At 51.5% G+C, this 22,855-nt stretch overlaps 1 non-coding gene and 1 pseudogene across 1 annotated transcript; both read right to left on the reverse strand.

Moving 5' to 3' along the window:
* Nucleotides 1-13,580: 13,580 nt before the first annotated feature.
* LOC114094579 (small nucleolar RNA SNORA51) lies at nucleotides 13,581-13,710 on the reverse strand. Its single transcript, XR_003583084.1, has one exon. It is a non-coding gene; the product is annotated as a small nucleolar RNA SNORA51 (small nucleolar RNA).
* Nucleotides 13,711-19,558: 5,848 nt separating this feature from the next.
* On the reverse strand, nucleotides 19,559-20,121 carry LOC114094134 (MARCKS-related protein-like; annotated as a pseudogene).
* Between the last annotated feature and the right edge of the window lie 2,734 nt (nucleotides 20,122-22,855).

Here is a 22,855-nt window from a genome sequence, read left to right on the forward strand (position 1 = left end):
CAAACCCAGTGCCTTGCACATGCTAGGCAAGTGCTCTGCCACTGAGCCCCAGCCCCAGCCCCAACTGCATGGTGTTCTAGAAGCCCTGCCCTATGCTGACTTTCCTTACCTGAATCAGCAATGTCGCCCTCTTTCTTCTAGTTCAGAATAAGCCCAGATTTGGGTTTTGAAAATCTAGAATTGAAGAGTTAATTGAGGCCACGTTCGGTGGCACATGCCTGTGATCCCAGTGACTTGGGAGGCTGAGGCAGGAGGATCTCAAGTTCAAAGCCAACCTCAGCAATTTAGTGAGGCTCTAAGCAACTCAGCAAGACCCTGTCTGTAAATAAAATAAAATAAAAAAATGAGGATGTGGTTTAGTGGTTGAGCACCCCTGGTTTAATCCCTAGTACCAAAAAAAAAGGGGGGCTGGGGATGTGGCTCAAGCGGTAGAGTGCTCGCCTTGCATGCTCAGGGCGCTGGGTTCAATCCTCAGCACCACATAAAAATAAAATAAAGATGTTGTGCCCACGAAAAACTAAAAAATAAATATTAACAAAAAAATGGACATTGATGAGGAGACATGCAGGAGATGAAGCTCTCCAAGATGTGCCCCTTTTACAAAATTTGTTTCCCCACCATTGGAACAAAAGATCCATGAGGATCAAGATTTTTGTCTGTTTACTGCTGTAAACCCAGAATCTAGAATGATGACATCTACACAGTAGGTGCTGAATAAATATTTATTGAAAGAGTAAGGGTCAATTAATAGATGGAGCGTGTAAAATATGGTGTCGTGAGAGCATCTCTGCAGCAGTACCAGGAGAATGACAAGTCTACACAGAATTGCTTCTGGAAAGAAAAGAAGAAATTTGAAATAGCGTATTTGCTATGACATCTCCCATCTGCCTGTCTCTGGTTTCTGCTGAAACCTTGATTTTCTTGTCAGATTTTCTCTACAAACTCCTGCTTGACTCAGCCAGGTGCAAAGATTTCCTAAACAGCTGGATGCACTGTCAGCTGTCTGGAAACCCTTGCTGCAGGGAACCTTCAGGGGGCACGTCCATTCCTCACCCTGTCGGAGCCGTAGACCTGACTTCCCCCAGAGCCAGCCCCCTGCCCGGTGCGTTGGTGTGGGGATTTTTCATTTTGACAGTAATGGAATTTTCAAGCATTTCCTCCAGGAAGGGACCTGTTGAATGAGTGTCTCAGAGGCTCTGGCAAAGGGAGCCATGCTTCCTTCCTTCTTGGGTGTCCTTTGAATGCCTGTGCATTATTCCCTTCTCAGCATTTGCTGTTAGTTCCTCTGCCTTTGTCCCAACCTGATTGGAGTCTTGCATCCCCCTGAGTTTTGATGCACCAGCTGGCAGGTGCTTAAAATTATTATTATTATTATTATTATTTTTAGTGGTGTTAGGGATTGAACCTAGGGACTCATGTATGCTAGGCAAGCACTCCACCACAGTGTCACATCCCCAGCCCCTTAAATCACAATTCTAATAAGTTCCCAAGTGAGGCTGAGTCCTGGGCCCCCACTTCCAGAACCACTGACTTGAGCATAAGCTTGACCCATGACTGCCCAAAGTCATCCCCCCAGCTGCCACCAGGGGGCACATGCAGCCTCAGCCAGAGGTCTTGGTTCATTTCTAGTCATCAGCACAGCACCCCTGGACAGCAGAGGTGGTTCCCTAAAATATCTCTATAATTGTAAGATGAATTGTTGTTATTATTAGGAAGAAGAAACGTAGACCTCACAGTGAGGTGGTCTCTGTCTGACAAGTATCAAAGGTCAAAAGGGTCAGCCCCATGGAGGTGATGAATGTCCTGGCTCTTGAAAATGGCAACCAGTGATCCCCACTGGAGAAGGTCCTGGGTTCTCATCTACACTGCAGCAGGGCCACTCTCAGAACACCCCAGAATCTTTCAAATTAAGATGGTACGTGATTTTCATTTTCTTCTTTATGCTTCACATCTCCAAATTTTCTACAATAAACTTAATAATAGTTTTACAATAAAGGTGATTTTTAAAAATACATTTTAAGTGCTATTAAAAGCCAAAACAACTCAAAAGAAAGACCCAAGAGTGAACTTGGGGTGAGCAGCTTTGGATAAGGAGAAAGCCCCCACTTGGACTTGCCTCCCCCATTCTTTGTTCTGCTGGAGCATCGGCCCGGGGGTGGGGTTCAAGTGGGATCACAATCAGCCAAGTGCTCAAGAAAGCAAGGCTGAGATCAAGGGGTAGATGGTTACGTGTGCGGGGTCAGCCCATCATCTCTGCAGTGCACCTGTCACTAGGACTTGTTGGCTTCAGGCAGCTCCAGCCAAAGCATAGTGACTTCCAAAGACCATGTGGTTGGGAGCAGGATAAAAAATGTCAAAATTTCAAGACTTTATAGCTCAGGTGCTTCTTTAGTGGCTTGCAGATCTATTTTAGTTTATCTACATAGAATTTAATACATTTGAACTAATATTATAAAATAAGGAGATATCATATTATCTAGATTTGAGGATTTTCTGTTGAAAACTGAAGATCTGGCATCTCAGGGATGGCATCTCCCTCTCCACCATCTGCAGGGCTTGGGAGAAGTAGAACGGTGGGTCTCGGCTCTGGCTGCACCTCAGAATCCCCCTGGGGAGCTCTCGAGAATGCTGTGTCCAGGGCCCACCCCAGGGAGCCTGCTCGCCCGAGCTGGGAGGAACCTGGGCACGAGCTGCTTTCCTCATTTCCCCCGGGGCTTCCTAACAGGCAGCAGCATTGAGAAGCTGGGACTAGACGGGGAAGTGGAAGCCTCGGTCCTGGCTGGGGTCTGGACCTCAGAGGCTGGGTGGGAGTTTGTGGGGCTGGGTCAGGAGCTGGGCTGTCAGATCTGCTGTCTCTGCTTCCTGTGGAGACCCCTATCAGCTCTCCTTCCTCTGGTCCCTGGGCTTCCCTCCAGGCCCTGGTACCGGTGTTTACCAATGTCAGTTGTTACGAGTTTCCATGACATCACCTTGATTTATGGTGTGTGTTCTCTTCTTATTTGAGGCTTTGTTTTGGTTTGTTCATTGGAGATGGGGTCTTGCTAAGTTGCCCATGCTGGCCTCAAACTCCTGGGCTCAAGCGATCCTCCTACCTCAGCCTCCTGAGTATCTGGGACTACAGATGCATGCCACTGTACCCAGCTTTATCTGGGGTTTTTATATGGAAAGTCATAGAAACTGACTGTAGCCAGTGTAAGCCCAGAGGGCAGCTGAGTGGAAAGGACAGAAAGAGGGCCAGCCAGCAGGGCTGTCTCCCAGTAGCCCTGCCCCTGGCATGAGCGAGTCCATGTCCAGCCCCGTGGCAGCCAGAGTCCTCCTGGGAGGCTGCGGTAGATGGGTACAATTGTTCCCAGGGGCTCATTCCATCCCCACGGTGCAGCCAGAGCCTCGCCCCGGTCAGTGGAGCATGAGAGGACATCCCAGTGCCAGGCTGAGCAGAAACTTCTGTACCCACATGATTCAGAAAGCCCCTTGCTTCTCTCCTCAGGACGGACAATATTCCCAGTTGGCGGCCACAGATGGTGAGGATTGAGCCAGTAAGAGTCACCCTCAGACCTGGGAGAAAAAATGTATGTTTTTGGTGTCAGCCACTGAGGTTGGGGCTGTTTGTTACCACTACAAACAGAAGAGCCCAGGTTTCAGTCAGCTGGCCTGCCCTGCCCTGGAGAGAGGGAGCCTGGGAGGGAGACGCAGGCCCTGCCCAGCTATGAATACTCTGTCTCCCTGCAGATTCCTATGCTGAAATCCTAACTCCAGGGAAATGGAATTAGAATGTGGAACCTGGAGATGTGTTTAGGCCCCGGGGCAGAGCCCTGTGAATGGGATCAGTGCCCCTATGAGCGAGGTCCAGGGAGCTGCCTCTCCCCTTCCACCAAGGGAGGACCCAGCGGGAGGCGGTCTCACCAGACCTATGGACTCTGCAGACGCCAGAACATGAGGACTGAATCTCTGCCTTTTCAGCCGCCCACTTTGTCATCGCAGTACACACCGACTATCTATCGCAGGCCCCTTAGCCTCGGTGGGGGACAGAGCTTGTGGCCCCTCCTAAGCTGCACACGGAAATTGGGAGTTTGGATGAGAAAGCAAGCAAGATGCTCCTGCAGGAGGGGCCGAGAGACCTGGCGACGTCCCCACGCTGGTGGTTCCAGAAGCCCAAGGCCAGGCGGTGAGCCCTCCTCGTCCAAGGCCGCTTCACTTCCCTCACCTCCCCGGAGTCCCAGGGTTTAAAGGTTTTACCAGCAAACAAGACTGACCACCTGTTGTACCCATCACCACCCACCCTGCGTCAATCAGGGCGCCACTGCTCATAGGACTTCTGATCCACTGACTTGGCCAGCGGAGCAGAAAAGCCAGAGAAGCCACCTTTCTGGTCACCTGTGCAGCCTCCTGCTGGCTTTCTCCAACAGCAAAGATAGCATGGGAGCTGGTACCGCCTTCCTGCCTCTGTTTTGGGACCCCAGATGGGAACCGACAGCTTAATGTGCTCCCTCTCCTGAGATGTGTCCCTCGAGCAGGCTGCACTGGAGCGCAGAGCCCTGAGAACTGGCCCAGCTGGGGCGTTTCAGGGTCAGCAGACCCTGCGGGCCAGGCTGTTCCCCAGAGCCACAGCCCTGATTGCGAGCAAGCTGTGTTCCTTGGGAGAGCCAAGGGGGTGCAAGGCCTCCTCCCTCCAGGCTCTCAGGTAGACACACCTGGGCCAAGTGGCCTCACTTTCTGTGATCACCCAGGTCCCCGGGTCAGCTGGGGATTTCAGCCAACAGGTTCTGGCGTGGTCATTACCAGTGCTTCCCCCACCCCATGGCTGAGCCCAGCTGCTGCAGGGGGAGCATGCAAGGCGCGGGCTGGGGAGCGTGGCAGGATGACAGGCGCGTGCCTGTGAATCTCTAGGTGCCGTTCAGGGCCACTGGGTGCAGGCACGCAGGCGTCTGTGCTCTTGCTCCCCAAGGACCTCACACCCCGGCTCCCACGGATTTAGACGCCATCTCTTTGCTGAGGACTCCCACATTTATCACCTCCAGCTTAGACCACCTTCCTCAACTCCAGAGCTGAATTTCCAGAGGCCTCTTGACATTCGCTCTCGAATGCCTGACTCCTGGGCGCCTCCAGTTCAGTGTGTCTGAGCCAAGGTCCTCGTTTCCCTGCAAACCTGTGTCCCTATCTGATGTAATGGCCACTCCCTCCTTCCAGTTGCCCGGGGCCTCTTCACCCCCGACTTCCTCTCTGCATCTAACTGTCAGCTCTGCCTACACTGCATGTGCAGAACCTGGCCACGCTCACCTCCTCCACGGCTTCCAACCTGGACTGACCCTCCATCCTCTCCCTGGACCTCGCAGGAGCCTGCTTGCTTCAGCCCCTGCCCCACAAAGTCGGATTTCAGCAAGCTAGAGAAACGGAGTTAGAACCCAGGTCAGATGATGTCACTTCTGTGCTCAAAGCCCCCCTGTGGCTCCACATCGACCCCCCGAGCAGGGCAGAGTCCTGTTCACCATTTACGCCCGCTGCCTACCTGGCCTCCTTCGTCGCACTCTCCCTGGAACAGTTCCCCGTCAGTCCCACCAGGCCCACTCCTGACTCAGGGCCTTTTCATTGATCCCCCACTCCCACATTTATTTTAGAACAGTTTCAGATTTAGAGAAAAATTGAGAAGATACACAGAAACTTCCTTACACTTTACATGAGTATGGAAGATAGATTTCAGATCCCCTTGGGTTTCATCCACTGTCCTCCCTGTCTCCCAGGATCCCCCTGGATGCCACATTACATCTGGTTGTCACGTCTCCCTGGCCACTCTGTTTAGAATGCCTGCCTCCTTCTCTTCCCCTTCTGATCGTCACGTGTCACTTCAGTGAGGCCTCCCTGACTGCCGCAGTCTGGCTGGGCACACAATCACGAGCCACCACACAGCTTGTAGATTCAAACAGCAACTCTTTATTCCTGAACTCACACCAGCCGTCTACAATCACGTTCTGGGGAAATCCACGTTCTCTGCCCAAATCCACCTCCACTGGGCTTCTGTCTCCCAAAATATACTGTCTGAATCCCGTGAGAACTCAAGGGGAACTCAGGCAGCAGGATACGCCCTATTCCCAGGAGGAATAATCTTAAACCTTAAACCTGGAACCTAAACTGGGAACGCCCTAAACACGATTATCTTAAACCAGGAACACCCTAATCCCGGATCCGCCCTGGTCCTTGAGCAAGGTCACCTACATTCAATGTCACTGCAACATGTCAGCAACATGGGGTACGCTGGCAAGGAAATTGTCATACCTACTTGGCTAATGGCTCCCAGCATCTCCCCCCTTCTGATTAATTAAACAACAAGCAATGTGGCTTAAGGACCGTGCCTGGTAGGTTGTCCAATTCAACATATGGTTCTTACCCGTCATCGGAAAACTGACCTTTAGGCGTCAGCCTCCTGTCTTAGGTTGATACCACTGCAATTGGATCATACCCGTCACTGACTACCGGTCCAGCATAAGCCATTGGCCCCCAAATTTTAGACCATCACTAGCAGAAGGGAGGAGGATACAGAAATGCCACGACACCAAGCCAATTGACGGCTCCTTGGGAAAAATTGCATCACTGGTGACACCATCAGCAAAGATATGTCAGCACTACCACAATTAACATGGGGTGCGCTGGCAAGGAAATAAAAATTGCATCATTGGTTAATCACTGTCGCAGATGTAAGAATGGCCAAGCTGGAGCTCTGGATATCAGCTGTTATGGATTTGAGTCAAAACATCTTCTTTTTGATCTGTAGAAATTGTTTTAGTTAATCTCTCTGGAATCCAAATCGGCTGCTGTTCTCCCTGTGGAAAAACACAAACAGACCCCCGACTCCAGACAATCACTGGGTCAGGACCTTTTCATTGTCCTGTTAGAATATCTTTCCAAAGTACTTTAGGCTTATGTACATTTTTTGGATACATGTGTCTTTCCGCAGCACTAAGTCCTTATGAATCCAAATTTAAAAAGTTTAGGGTAAAAAGGGTTATTTTAAGTTTATCTTTGGGGGATATATACCCCTTTTCAATTCCCTCTTTTTTGCTTTAATAAGTACATGTCTGTATCTAATAGTTGTCTTAGCCTTTTGCATTTTCTATCTGAAATACCTTTACTTGACATTTTCAACCATTTTCTATCTTATTTCTATCTTCTAGTTTTTTTTTTTCCTAAGGTTTGTACATTCACCCTTAGATGCTTATTTTCCTCCTAGTTTTCTTTTGTTTCCTATTTTGTGGGTTTAAAATTCTTGTCTTCCTACATCTTTTTTATCTTTTCTTTTTAACTTTCTATACTTCTGTCTTTAAAGTTTTTCACTTTAAATTTTTAATCTTCTTTATCTAAATATCTTTTATCCTATTATCTTCCCATTTTTTTAAGTAATGCCTTTAAGATTAACTAGGCTTCGAATGATGCAATAAAGCAATCTTTTTTCTGCCATGAAGGTATCTCGACCACCTTCAATTTAACCTTTTAAAGCCTTTTAATTATCATCTATACTGTACTTTTAAATGTACTTTTTCACCACCTACAGCTTCACTCTTTTAAACAAGGCTTAGATTCTGTTTAAATCGCTTTAATGTTAGTTTACATGGCTGCCCTTCAACCAAAGGCTTTTTTTTTTTTAAACTCCATTGAGAAGCTTTGTCTCAATCTGCCATGTAAAAATACCTTTTTCTTCTTTCTTTCTTTCTCAAGCTTTTAAAGTAAGTCTAGTTTCCTCAAAATCTTTTTAAATGGCATTTACAACTTTTTACTTTACCACACAGAGATTATCTCATCTAGAAACATTTCTTTTTCCTTTAACCTTTTATATTAAAATATATTTCCACATCTTGAATCTTTTTATATCTCTTTTTTAACTGTTAACCCTTTTTATAAATTTACATTTTGAAACAACTCTTATAAAATTTCTGATTTAGACAAATTACTCCACTTTAATAAGATGAAAGACTTTCATGTTTTTTATGATACTATGATACTATAATTGAAACCCAACTGAAAATTTTTCTACTCTTTATATATAAATTACACATAATAGAATCTTAACTCTTAGTAACCTTGTTTTAGCAAAGACACAGACACAAAGCAATATTAAACATTTTTCCATTTACCAGTTTATGAAAACACACATAATGTTTAAATATATTACCTTATGGAACTTAATAAGTAAAGAGTGGTTGTTGTTTCAACATTTTAGCTTTGTAAATTAATCAGAACTTTGTAGAAACAAAGATCTTAGACAAGTGTAGCAAACAGAACTAGCCCTCTCTTTCTTGTTGAAGAAAAATCTTTCTACAGGATACCATGATGGTCCCATTGATATACTTAATAACTTGTCTTTAAAAAGCCATGGGCTACATTTTTGTATTGTATCAACATATGCCCTAATTATTCTTGGTCTCATTGGGGTGCCTCCTTCCTCTAACAATTTCTCTTGCTCGGAGGCGAACAACTTCAAACTTTGAGCCAACCATTTTCCCCAGTTTGCCTGAGAAAGTTCTGTTTGTGATTGTGAAAGTTTGTTCACAATCATAGCATGTTTTTGGCCTGGCATCTAAAGCCTGTTGTACTGCAGCTGCCAAGACCTGCCCTTGTTCATTAATATCTCTACATAATTTAATATATGTGTTTAAATCTTCATGTCTCCATGGTCTAATAACCTCTCTGCAGCAACGGTTTGCTTGGTCATAAGCCAGTTGTTTTATTAATGGCATTGCTTGTTCTGTATCCCCCAAAATTTTGGCAGCCGTTTGAATTAGCCTATCTACAAAGTCAGCGTAAGGTTCATTAGCTCTCTGTATTACCTTAGATAGCTGACCTTGTAAATCTCCATGTCCTTGTAAAGTCTTCCATGCCCTAACTGCGTCTGCAGCAATTTGTGCATATATAGCAGGATCATATTCAATTTGTTGCCGTTGACCCTCATAAGGTCCTTTTCCTAACAACATATCTAGATTTCTTTGAGGGTAACCGGCTGCTGCATTTCGCCTAGCTGTCTCCGTGCAAAATTCCTCATTGGCAACCTTCCATAACAAATATTGTCCTCCATTTAGTACAGATTTACACATGCTAGCCCAATCTGCTGGCGTCATGTCCAAGTTAGTAATGGACTCGACCATGCTTACCGTGAAGGGAGCTTGGGGACCATAGGTTGTTACAGCCTCCTTTAACTGCTTCACTGTTTTAAAATCTAAAGCACGGTGAATTCGCTGCCCTCCTGCCTGTTCAAGTACAGGGCATGCTAATCTTTGAGGTCCTGTCTCAGGATCCCATTTATCAACTACGGGGTTTGAGGGCCACTCAGCTGTCTCCATCGGTGGGGCTGTTGGTTGAATTACGCCCTCTTGTGATAAAACGGAGTTAGTAACAGCCTCCTGTTGTGGCCTTTTTCCTAACAACCCCTTTTCCTTTAAATTTTCTTCCTCTGTCTGACTAGCTCGAGAGACCTTCTCTTTTGCTTGATCTAAAATGTCTTTCTCCATGGTCTGAACCTCTAACAATTTACTTAACATCTTTTCGGTTTGTTTTTTACTAATTTCTAATCTACTATAAAGATAACGCAACCCAATAAGATAGCACAAAACAAAGCCGAAACTGAATGAAACAAAAACGGAATAAAAAATCATTGTATCAATTTTCTCTTCCTCAGGGCCGACAAACTTCAAACCTTTAGTCAACCATTTTTTCCAGTTTGCCTGAGAAATTTCTAGGGATAGGCAGCTTGAAACAAAAACAAGATAAATCAAAACAATAACACATTGTTTTTTGAATTGGTCACCCATTCTTTCGCTCTTCCTCAGGGGCGAGCAATTTCACTTACCTCCAAGCTTTAGAAGTTCCCCGTACGGGCCACCAAATGCTGCAGTCTGGCTGGGCACACAATCACGAGCCACCACACAGCTTGTAGATTCAAACAGCAACTCTTTATTCCCGAACTCACACCAGCCGTCTACAATCACGTTCTGGGGAAATCCACGTTCTCTGCCCAAATCCACCTCCACTGGGCTTCTGTCTCCCAAAATATACTGTCTGAATCCCGTGAGAGCTCAAGGGGAACTCAGGCAGCAGGATACGCCCTATTCTCAGGAGGAATAATCTTAAACCTTAAACCTGGAACCTAAACTGGGAACGCCCTAAACACGATTATCTTAAACCAGGAACACCCTAATCCCGGATCCGCCCTGGTCCTTGAGCAAGGTCACCTACATTCAATGTCACTGCAACATGTCAGCAACATGGGGTACGCTGGCAAGGAAATTGTCATACCTACTTGGCTAATGGCTCCCAGCACCTGACCACCCTTCTCGGTTCTATTCCTCTCAATATTCAGCACTACCTATTTTATTTTTATTTAGTCTATTATATTGTCTATTACCATCATCTATCATGTTTTTTACTTATTTTGTGGTTTGTGTCCCCTGGCAGAAATGCCAGGTTCAAGAGTACAGAGGTTTATCTCTGTTTTGTTCACTTTGTATCCCTGGCCCTTAGAATGGTGCCTGGTGCCAGGAGCAGTGGCACATGCCTGTCATCCCAGCCACTCAGATCACATGTTCAAGGTCAGCCTCAGCAACTTAGTGAGACCCAGTCTCAAAATAAAGTAAAGAGGATTGGGGACGTAGCTCAGTGGTCGAGCACTTGCCTAGTATGTGCAAGGCCCTGGGTTCCATCCCTAGGACCACAACAAAACGAAACATGTTGGCATGTAGTAGATGCTCAGTAAATGTTTGCCAACTGGGAGAGGGAGCACTGGAACCCAGAGCCTCCAGCTGCTCATCCCACCCACATCTTCACCCCACCTCCTTCCTCCTCAGAGCTGCCCATCCCAGAGCCACCAACAAGGAGCCACCTCTCTGAGCTCTTCCCCGTGCCAGGTCCTGAGTCCGCTTTTCGCATTTGCTTCCGCCACAACCCAGGGGTTGGTCTATCGTGACCTTATAGATGAGGAAACTGAGGCTCAGAGGCACAGGGGCCTTATCCAAGGTCATGCAGATGGGAGCACAGAGGCTGAGCTCTACACCCAGTCTGGTCTGGCTCTGAAACCCCAGTGCGGTAGCCATGACATTGCCCATGGCGGTGTCCCCCTGGGCCTGGGGCAAGTCCCAGCTGTTCCCATGGACAGGACACTTTCAGGCTCCTATGAGGGAGAGGTCACTCAGAAGGTGAGGGTGTCCCCAATGTTACCACTGAATGGCTTCTTCCCCCCAACCACACCCCAATTTGTGCTCCTGGTGTTGGCCAAACAGCTGTTCCATTCAGTCAGACCACAGATGCCTGTCCAGGAGGAACTGTGAGCTACAGTGGCCACCCACAGCTGCCAGGACCAACACCCTCTGCTCATTCTGGAAGTCACCTGTCTCCAGGAACTTTTGTGGCTGATACTATCAGCCTGGCCAGGAGGAGGGGACCTCTGCCCAGCTCTGCCCCAGGGCCTAGAAGATCTCTGCATGAGAGAGCGGGACCCCACCCTTCTCTCACCACCCGCCTCCCCCTCTGTCCTCCAGCCCCAGGACAAATCACCAAAGGGCTCTTCTACCAGTGATAGAAACCCAACAGGCTAAGAAAAGAGGAGTTTCTTTGACTCCTCTCATTGAAATTTCCAGAAGGCGCAGCTGGCTTTGCGTTAGGCCAGCTAAAGGGGCGTGGCTGCCACCGGATCTGGTTCCTCCAGCCTCTGGCCTTGGGGGTGCTGGCTTCACTGGTGGTGGCAACATGGTGACGAGATGGTGGCAGCAGCCCCAAGTTCCGTATCTACCAGGGCTCCCCTTCCATGGGAAGGAAGCAGAGGTCTGAGGGCCACTGTGTTGATTCTGCCTGGACCCTCAACAGTCCCCAGGGAAGGCCACACACTGGTGGCTCACAGCTAGGGTGGAGCCCACCTTGTGCCCGAGAAAACTGGGTACTACTATTAGAAAAGTAGGCAGGCACCGCGCAGGGTGGGCAACAGACGCCAGGCCCTTCAGAGGGGCCCTCCTGCCCTCTCCAGGACGGCCGTGGTGTCCTCCGTGGGCCAGTCTCCCGAGGCCCCACCCCTGGCCACCTAGGATTCCTCTGGCCATTTCACCGCCGGGAAAGCCAGGCCCAGGCAGAAGGCTTTGTGTGCAGGTTGGCTGAGCTGGGAGCAGCCTGGCATCGGCTGTGGGGGGAGGAGCCAGGGCAGCCGGTGCCTCCTGGGTCACTTGGACGCTCACCACAGCTTTGTGCAGGCAGGAGGCCAAGGCCCCATCCCTGCCCCCCAAGTCAACAAGGGAGCAGCTGGGCAGGAAGCTCTCTCCTGGAATCGAGCTCAGGGCTGGGCTCAGGCCAGCAGCTCCCTTGGAGATGGTGGGCTCCACCCGTGAGCTCTCAGCTCTGGGAAAAATAGAAATCAAAGGTGCCGCCTCCTGGCACCCATCCCCTCCCACCACCGCGGGGCCGACCTTCCTTGGGGAGACTCCCTGCTGCTCGTCCTGCTTTCAGGGCCGAGCTAACCCACCCAGCCCTCCTTCAGGCCACCCTGATTGGTCTGGAGGTGGACATTCCACGCACACTGACCCATGAGCTGGAGGAGGGTTGGCCAGCTGCTGTGAGGTCCTGGCCCTCCCTCCAGAAGTACCTGGAGGCTCTCTGCCCGGACCTTGTGGGGCGAGGATGTGAAGTTTAAGATGGTCAAGGCCATCTGGGGCCATGTGGGAAGAGCTGCGGGGACCTGGGGGGGCTGGCCCTTGGGGTGGGTCTACAAGGTGCTGAGGCTTGGGTCCCGGCTGCTTTGAACCCCAGCCAGAGCGAAGAGGGTGTTCAGGCGACTGTCGCCACCTCTGTGAGCTCAGACACCCCACAGCCCAGCAGGGACTAGGAATCCCATAAGTGCTAACCCCACAGGCCTCTCCTAACTCAGCCAAGCATGCTGGGCGAGCTTGCTGCCATCGCCACCGCGCTGTGGCCAGGACATGTTACGCATCCTTCGACTGCTCCCCCGTCCCAGTCTCTGAGCCTCATTTCCTTACTCTTAAGGGCACTACCTCCTGGGATGTGGTGGGGACTAGCTGCGCAGTCCCTGTCAGGCACGCTGTAGGCTCACAGTAACTGCCCGCCACTGTCCTCCTCAGCCTCCTTTCCCTCTGGGAGCCGTCTCCTGGGCCGTCAAATGGCGGTTCATTCATCGGTGGAGTTGTGGTCAGGACCTAGGACAGTTACCGAGGTGAAAGAGCCAGGGACTCTGCCTGGAGGGACCAGTCTTTTGGCAGGTGGTCAAGAGTTGCACCCACAGGGGTGAAGCCACGGTGCCCGTGAGGTCTGCTGGCAGAGTGGGCTGTCACCTCAGAGCTGGGTCAACTGAGGGGAGGGTGGCAGCGGACTCTGCCCCTGCTCCTTCTAGTATCTGCAGTTGGCATGAAGCCATTTAGGGGGGACTCCAGTCGTTGACCAGATCCAGACAGAAAGGGGAAGACAGACCATCAGGAAGCCCACGGTGTAGGGCAGAAAGATCAAAGTTAAGGGTCAGGGAAGAATGAAGCAAATTGCATCACAAGCATTGGAATATCTTAATCTAAGAAATTTAATTTAAACTATATATAAATCTAATCCCCCCGTATCTCCCCATTCACAGTATAGATGAGGCACAGGGCACGGGCAGGTGCACTTGGGGTAGGCTTCCTCTGCCTCCTCTGTCTACACAGTCGGTGGAGGAACACAGCCTACGGCCAGCACCAGGAGTCCCTAATCCTGATTCTTTAAATACACGGATCTTTTTGGAAAAGGACTGAAATGTTTGTTTTAATGGGGTTGCATCTGCTACGGGTAGCCAAATTGTACTGCCACCTGGTGGCAGCATACCAAAGTCACAGGTTTCTTTTCTGTTAGGATGAACAAAACTTTGCAAACAAGACTTTTGGACCCCACTGAAGATACCGAAGTCATTGCCCCCCATCTCCCCATCTCTCCACCCCTTTGATAAAACCCACTTGCTTAGTGGAAGCTCACAACTCCCAAGTTCTCAGCCTTTCTATCCCGAGCCCCGCTTTCTCCAGGTGCCAGTAGACCAGCCAGCCTGGCCACCTCCCTCCTTCCCGCCCTTTGCCCTCTCTGGAGAGCCTCAGGCCCACTCAGGTCCCCAGCTCAACTGTGAGCTAGGCCCCGAGGGCAAGGTAGGACGGGCAGGGAGAGAACCCTTCAGGGGTGGGTTAAGCACACAGATTCTACCCCCTGACTGACAGTGGGTTTGAATCCTGGTGGACACTCACCGGCTCTGGGTTTCAGGGCCTCTCTAAGGCCTCTGAGCCTCAGTTTCCACATCTGAAGAGTAGGGTGGAATCTGGATTCAAAACGAGATTTCCTGTCTTTCCATACGTGTCTGCCTACTGTTCTTTCCACAAGAGCTGGAATCAATGGGGACGGGGACACCGTGGGCAGGGGGCTGGGCAGGGGCCCCGGGGGTAGAGCGCCCAGCACCCGGCTGCAGCCCCGCTGCCTGGAGCTCCCTCATGTCTCCTGCCCAGCCTCTCGCCCTTCCCCCTCCCCCTGGCTCCCTCTTCCACATTCCTCAGAACCTGGTCCCCAAACCCCAGATGATCTTGAAACCCACTTAGCACAAGGGACCATGACTGAGCAGACGTCCATTCCACCCATGGGACATTGGCATCACAAGCCCCTGCCCAGAGTGGGTGATGTAAGTCCCTCAAAAGGGTCTTAAAGGTAGTGTCCCAGGCTCAAGGGAAGGGGGGCATCTTGCAGCTGGGTGTCCCCAACCTTGGCAACCACCAGAGCTGCCCTGAAGCCTGGGAAACCAGCTTCCAGCCCACGCTCTCGCTGTCTGGACCTTGCTGTGTGGCCTCGGACAAATCGCTCACTCTCCCTGTGCCTTGAATTCCCCTCTCAAAGAGAGCTCTCCTGCCTAGGTAGCTCTGACGACGAGGCTGCTGGCTGCTGAGGGCGTGGGCAGGGGTGGGCAGGGGCGGGCAGGGGCTGGCAGGGTGGCAGGTCCCCTCCCTGCCCCTGCCTCCTCAGGGAACCCGCCCCAGGGACGTGGACTCCAGGGGACCCGTGAGGCTCCCCACACTCCGGTGGGCAGCGGTAGTAAGTGCGGTATTAATTATTACCATCTCCCCCGGGGAAGCAGATTCAAAGTGAGGTCACCATGGAAACCCAGACGTGGCAATGTGACCAAATTTTTAAAGTGCTGAACATGTTCCAGGCAAATTATATCTTGGAGGAAAAGAAAAGAATGGGGCCTCGGTTCTCCTCCTTGGTGGCCTCAGGAAGAAAAGCCCAGGAGCCCCCGTGGGGCCTAGAACGTTTCTACAAAAAACGGGGAGGCTAGAGCAGGGGTGGAAGATGGGAGCCCCTGCTCAAGGGACCAGAGCAGAGCTGGAAAGGACAGTGGGATACCCTGAGCAAGCTTGGATGGCTGGCCAGAGAATCCAAGGCCCCGGGTTCTAGTACTAGCTATGGTGTCAGCTTGCTCTGAAGTCCCAGGCTGGTGCCTTGCCCTCTCTGGGCCGAAAAAAAAAGCCTCCCAGCAGTATTTCTTAAAGGACCAGAGAAATGAGCTACTGGGTGGTCAAACTCACATACGGTGGTGGTGGGGATAAGCGGAAAAGTGGAAGGCCAGCGGGTTTTGTTCCTCAGGCCTCCAAGGCAGAGAGACCGCGATTCAAATCCTACTTCTGCTACCCAGAAGCTGTGTCACCTGGGGCCAGTGACTTCACCCCTCTGAGCAATGACTTCCTTACCCCTAAGAGGCAGCTCAGCCAGATGCGGTGGCACAGGCCTGTAACCACCTTGGAGGCTGAGACAGAGGATCACACGTTCAAGGCCAGCCTCAGCAACTTAGCTAGGCCCTGAGAAACTTAGCGAGACCCAGTCTCAAAATAAACAGTGAGGGCGCTGGGGCTGCGCTCAGCGGAGAGCGCTCGCCTGGCCTGTGCGAGGCCCTGGGCTGGCTCCTCAGCGCTACTAAAAATAAACAAATAAAATAAAGCCAGTCTGTCCATCCACAACAAAAATATTTTTTCTTTTAAATGAAAAGGGCCGGGGGATGTGGCTCAGTGGTAAAGTGCCCGGCTTACAGCCCCAGCTCCAAAAAAAAGAAAAGAAAACAGGGCTCATGGTGGCACCACAGGGGTGTTTGGGGGCATTTACTTATTCTCAGTGCTGGGGTCTGAGGCTGCGCTCCCGCTGGGACTGTGAGCATGGACACACACCCAGCTGTGGGTTCCAACAAGGTGACCCCAGGAGGGGCTCCACACGGTGCCCTGCGCACAGGGGTGTTAGTGTCACCATCACCGTGCTCATGAGTAGGGACCCCACGCACCAGGCTCTAAACACCATCCACCCCCACATCCTTGCGGGTCCCTCCTGAGCGACGGGGCCACGGCTCACCCTCTTTTAAGGATGTGGAAACTGAAGGGAGCAGCTGCGGAGGCTCACGAGGTACAGGGTGCGGGAAGTGTACCTCCTCGGAACCCAGCCCTGGCCATCATCACACCTCCTGAGGAGGACACAAGGCGCGGGCTAGGGCCCAGCACAAGTGTTGTGGCCCAGTGAACAACTCAGGGCCAGGTATGATGGCACGTGCCTGTAATCCCAGCCCCCTGGGAGGCTGAGGCAGGAGGCTTGCAAGTTGGAGGCCAGCCTCAGCAACTTGAAAGACCCTGTCTCAAAAAATAAAAGGGGCTGGGAAGGTAGCTCAGTGGCAGGGAGCTCGGCTAGCATGTGTGAGGCCCTGGTTGTAATGCCCAGTATCACAAAAACAAATAAATAAAAAGTAAAAATAGCAGGTGCCCATCAGCCTCTGTTCACCGCTGGCCCCTTTCTTCTGGGACTCAGGTGAGCTCAGGGCATCCACGGCTCAGGTGCTGACGGACATGAGAAGCAGAAAGCCCAGGGCAGGGGCCGCTTCTCAGGCCGCTGCCCAAAGGGGTCACTCTGGCCTTGCCGAATGATCTGGTGGCCCTGGGGTGCTGGCTGCGGTCACACTGTGGGGACCCAGACCTCTAGGAGCTGCACCTGAACTCAGCCAACCCTCCCTGCTCTCAGGCCTTCCTTATCTCCCGCCCGTCCCTTCCTGCTGGGTCAGCCACCCATCCCATGCTACCCGCAGCCAGCCCCAGGCAGGACTGGCTTTCCCGGGACAGAATGAGGTCAGACCTGCCGGGTGATGGATGGACTTAATAACCAGCCTTCCCTACCACCAGCCCATTTGTCCTCCATTGTCCCAGGTCCATGAGGAGCCAGAGTCATCCCCACCAGTCGGAAGAGCAGGAGAGGAGTGGAGGCCACCATCCTAGCCATCTCAGGGCTCTCGAGGACCCCGGAGCAGCCCAGACGAAGACCTGGACCGGGGACAGTCAGGCTGTGATCTTCCGCCTCAGCGGCCCCGCGAGCTGTCTCAGCCTGGTCTCTGTGTGTGCACTGGAGGGGACGATGGCTGCTGGTGCCTCCGGGGTCACTGAGGGACTGAGCAGCAGCAGACGTGACCTCACCTGCAGGCAGCAGAGGTGACTCAATCTTGGCTGCTTTTGCCTGGATTCCCCCCCACCTCCCCAGGGTGAGGAGAGAGCAAACAGTTCCCTGGGGCGGCCATCGAGGTGGGGAGGTGAGGCAGGGCCGAAGGAAGCCAATTCTGGGTGTGCTGGTCACGGGGTACAGTGAGACCGCTGGCCTCATCCCGCCAGAGAACCCAGGCCCAGGGTGGAAGGGGTCTTAGATTTGTCTTCACGCAGGCCGTGAAGGCTGGGCCCTGGATCCTGCGATCTCCATCCTCTTCCCGCCCTTCCAGCCTTCTCTGTGGGGCTGAGCCTGGCCCACAGAGGGTCCCAGTGGCTCAGAGCAGGAGTCCGTCATGTGCCCTGGAACCTCACCACGAGGGCTCCCATCCATGCTCACGTCAGGGGAGGGACTCTTACAGCCCATTTTACAGATCAGGAATCTGAGGCTCAGAAAGGCGAGGTTCACTGGCTAAGGCTACACAGCTCAGAGAGGCAGATAAAGACTAGAAACAACTCTAGGGTCTTTGATTTTTTTTCCGAGATAGGCAGGACTTGACTTATTGTCGTGTGGGGTACAACCAGTAGCGTACTAAAATGATGTTCAACAAGGGGAGAAAAGAAGCCTGACTTATACATTTGCCAGTTACCATGGTGTAAATACTCCCTGGCCAATTTTAAGCTGCCACAGCGAAGTCACTGAGCACAGAGTTGGAAAAAATGGTCGGTTCCCGTGAGCTGGTATGAAGCATGACTCATACCAGAGCTCCAGAGCATGATGGGCTGGGACTTTTTTGATCTCAACTCCTACCTAGCCACATGGCCCACAGCGCCAATCAGATTGAATTTTCTCTCTAGGGTAAATTTCTCTATATGTTAGTCAGTTTTGTGTCACTGTGACAAAATACCTGAGATAAACAACTTCAAAAAGAGGAAAGGTTTAGCTTGGCTCAAAGTTCCAGTCCATAGTCCCTTGGCCCTGTTGCTTTGGGCCTGTGGTGAGACAGAACTTTGTGGTGGGGGTGTGCATGCAGCCAGGAAGCAGAGAGAGGAGGAAGCCAAAGTCCCAATGCCCCCTTCAAGGGCACACTTCCCAATGACCCAACCTCCTTCAACCAGGCTCCATCTCCTAAAGCTTCCAGTACCTCCCAACAGCACCACACACAGGTGACCAAGCCTTCAACACATGAGCCTTTGGGGACATTTTAAGACCCAAAACATCATGGTATCACACCGGTTCCGGCTCCACCCCTTTGCTCCTGGGCTATTCCTCCCTCTAGTCTGCGTCTCCAGATCTAACTCACCTTTTTTTTTTTTTTTTAAAGGGATGATATTTATTCCTTTTCCAAATGTTACAGTAAAACCAGGTGGAAGAGAATAGTTTAAGCAATTAGGGAAAAAAAAAGTACAAATCTGGGGTTTGGCCATTAAAAGTCATTTACAACAGTGGGAGAAAAAAAGACAACAAGAAGCTGTTTCACCTTACAGACCTCCCTCCCCCCAGCCCGACACCTGCTTACCGCGTCAAAGAAGAGACACAGTGGATCCGCAAAGCTGGAGGTTTGAACTTGAGTAAGACATTTATAAAAACCTAGACAGGGACAGTGTCCTCCCCAGCCCAGGTGCCACTAGGCACAGCACAAGAGACTAAAAACTCAACAGGGGGAAGGCTGGACCCTCGGGGTTTGGGAGTACAAGCACCCCACTTCTGGCTCAGGGATTTGGGGAGTGGGATAAACAAAACCTACTTGGAAAAGAACTGGGAGAGAAAACCAGCAATTGCCTTCTGCAGGGCTGGGGACAGGGAAGGGGGTAGGGTCAGGGACAGGAGCACTTCACATCACTCACCTAACTTGGGAAATCGTCAGGGACCATCCTCAACTGGCCTTAAGAGAAAAACCAGATGGCTGATGGGAGAACTCACAGGAGGGAAAGGAGAAAAGGGACGTGGCTGGGAGGGGGCGACAAGCCCCTTCCTTTCTGGGCACAGGAAGGCAGCCAGGGCACCAGGTCCAGGCAGTGACCTCACAAGGACAGCACAGTTTTTGCAGCTTAGAGATCACCCACCTGTCCCCAGCCAGCTACCCATTCTGCTCAACGCTGGCTGATGCAGGGCCACTTTCTGACCCCAAGGGAGTGGACGGCTCTGCAGCCTGGGGCCCTGCCTCCTCTCCTGTGTCTCCTCCCTTGGAGGCAGCACCGGCCTCTGCCCCTTTGGCCTTCCCTTCCTGGGCAGTGCCCTCCTGGCTGCAGGCCCCCATCTCCCCCTGCTCCTGCTCTTCCTCTGAGGGAGGAGGCAGAAGAATCCCCCCCACCCTCCTTCCGATTGCTCTTGAAGGACAGGCCACTCAATTTAAAAGGCTTCTTGAAAGAGAATTTCTTCTTCTTCTTAGGGGTCTCCTTGGGAGCGGTCTCCCCCTTGGCCAGGGGGTGCTGGCTCGATGGCATCCCCAGTGGCCCCCCGCTGCCTCATCTGTTCCATTCAGGGCAGGGGTGGGGGGCGGCTCCCCTTCCCCCGGGGGAAAAGTCTCCATTGCTTTTCACGTGGCCATTCTCCTGTCCCTTGGCCTTCGAGGGGGAAGCGCCTGCTGCCTGCTGTGGGGGTCACTTTGCCCCAGGGAGCCTTGGAGCTCTGGCTGCCCATAATGGGGGATCTGCTGGAGGTGCCTAGGATCACGCCACAGGGGATAGTCCAGCGGGTAGAGGGGTGGGGCTGGTGCCTGGCAGGGAAGGGTGTGTGTGTGGGGGGACGAGCTGGACCCCTGCTCCGCGGCTGACCAGCCAGAATGCCGCCTCACTCACCTTTTCAGAGTCTGTTCTGGTCCCACTTCCTCCAGATGTATTTGTCAGGATAAGTACCTGTAGCTGCTGTAACAAACAACCCACAGTCTTAGTGACTTAGTCTAAGCATATTGCTCACGTGTCCTGTAACACCCGTGCAGCCAGGGGACCCAGGTTCATTCCACCATCAACACTTTATTTCCAAGTTCCCTCAGAACTTGGTGAAGCCAATGCTCACTGGCCTCTCCCAGCTGCAAGGGGGCCAGGAAGTAGGGTTGAGATGGAACAGCAATTTTCTTCCAAGGGGAAAAAATGAAACATAAAAATGAACAAAAAATAGCTTTGGATCCTACTTCTCCACCTTCCACAGTCTAACCCAACTTCTTTCTCTTCTAGATTCTCCCAGAACATTCTTCTTTCTCTTCCAGATTCTTCCAGAACATGCTACCCAGAGACTATGGCCTTTGATGTTTGATTCAGACTCACCACCGTGCTTCCTGGATGGGCCTCTTGTGCCTCCATAATCTCACAGAGGCTCAGGGAAGGGCTGCTTATCTCAGGCTGAGGATTCAGGGTTCCTGGGTCGGACTTGCAGGTCTGAGACAGGGCCAGGAATGGCCATTTGTAACCAGGTTGTTAGTAGTTCAGCTGCCCAGATCACCCTGGGAAGCACAGAGAGGATCCAAATGTCCCATTCCATGGTTGTGGACACTGAGGCCCAGGGAGCGGAAAGGATTCGCCCTGAGCCGTGGAGTAAGTTAAAGCTACATTGGAAACTGGAACACAGGAGTCTGACTTTTCATCCTGGGCTCTGTCATACCACTGGTGTGTCTCATCTAAAAGGCCTGATTACACACTCCAGGAGACACACCAGGGATTGTGGAGTCAGTCACAGATGACTCAGATGACCTCAGGGACCAAAAGGTGTAGGCAGCCTTGAGTTCAAACTCTACGTCTTCCACCAAACTGGTGTAGGGACTTGAGAAAATGTTACTTTCTCTGAGTCTCAGTTTTCTCTTCTGGAAAATGGGGATGACAATAATACCTCCCCCTTAGAGACTCTAGGAGGATAAAATACACAACAAATACTCAGAGGGTACCTGGCAAATCCTCAATATCATGGGATCGGATGGTCTGCCGAGCTGAGCGGTTGTTCTCCAGGTGCATGAGAGGCCCCCGGAAGCAACCTCACAAATGAGACTTCTGAAGGGAAGAGTGGGCAAAGTTCCGGCCACCATGTAGACAGACTTCATGAAAATCAGCTCCCTAAATGTACATGCTGATCCCTTGGAAACAAGCTGCACAGCTTGATCTCAGTTTTTCTCCAACTTGGCACAGAATGGATTGTTTTAAAAATACTCCCAGGCTGTGTCTGTATGTGCCAGCCCAGACATGCTCCCCATAACCAGGGGCTGTGTGGGCCCCTGGGCTGACGGGAGGACCAAGCTCTGCTGCAGTAACAAGCAGCCCCACCTCTCAGAGACTTTTGAGTCTCTTTCTCAGTCTCTCTCCATGTCCACTGTGGGCCTCTGCTCAGGTGAGGCACACAGGCACGCAGGTGAAGGAGAGGCCACCAACTCAAATGTTGCTGTCCTCTGGGGTGGAGGGGAGCAGGCTCTGGAGGGCCTCACTCTGGCAGTTCAATGCCCCCCACCCCCAGAAAGGAGTCTCATCCTGGTGGCATCCCCATGCAGATTCCATGGCACAGAGGCAAATCCTGCTGCAGAAAGGAGATTCGAGCAGGACCTACCTCATCAGACGGGTGTGAAGGGGAACAGGTCCGAAGCTGGGGGATGCTTGGAATGGAAAGGCACTCAGTGGACGAGGGGGTCATAATACCTCAAAGTGAAATCTGCCTAAGTGTCCATCACCTGAAGGATGGGTGGAAATGTGGTCTCTCCACACAATGGAGTATCGTTTAACCATAAAAAGGACCGAAACACCCAGACACTTGCAAGCAGGCCAAGTGAAAGAGCCAGTCACCACAGGCCTCACCTGTCACCTTCAATTGATCTGAAATGTCCAGAACAGGCAAGTCCACAGAGACGGAAGGTAGATGAGCGGTTGCCAGGGCTGGGAGGGAGGAAGGAGCTGGGAGTGACTGACAAAGAGCTCAGGGCTTCCTTTTGGGGTGATGGGAATGTTCTGGAACTAGAAAGGGGGATGGTTGGACTACATTAGGAATATACTAAAAGTCACTGAATTGTACACGTCTTTTTTTTTTAGAAGAGGAAAAGTTTATTTGGGGGCTCATGGTGTCAGAGGTCTCAGTTCATAGACAGCAGGGTCCATTCCTTGGGTCTAGAGGTCAGGCAGGACAACATGGCGGTAGAGATGGCAGAGGGAAGCAGCTCACTGATAATCAGAAAGCAGAGAAAGGGACTCCACTTGCCAGTCACAGAATATATACCCCAAAGTCCCGCGGCCAAGGACCCACCGCCTCCATCCACACCCTACCTGCCTGCGGTTACCACTCCATCCCATCAGGGAATTAATTCACGATTGGGTTAAGGCTCTCATAACCCAGTCATTCGTCCTCTCACACGTGAGCTTTTGGGGGACACATCACATCTGAACCATAACAGCCCCTGAGCCCT

This window comes from Marmota flaviventris, chromosome 10, assembly GCF_047511675.1.
Source record: "Marmota flaviventris isolate mMarFla1 chromosome 10, mMarFla1.hap1, whole genome shotgun sequence".
Lineage (NCBI taxonomy): Eukaryota > Metazoa > Chordata > Mammalia > Rodentia > Sciuridae > Marmota > Marmota flaviventris.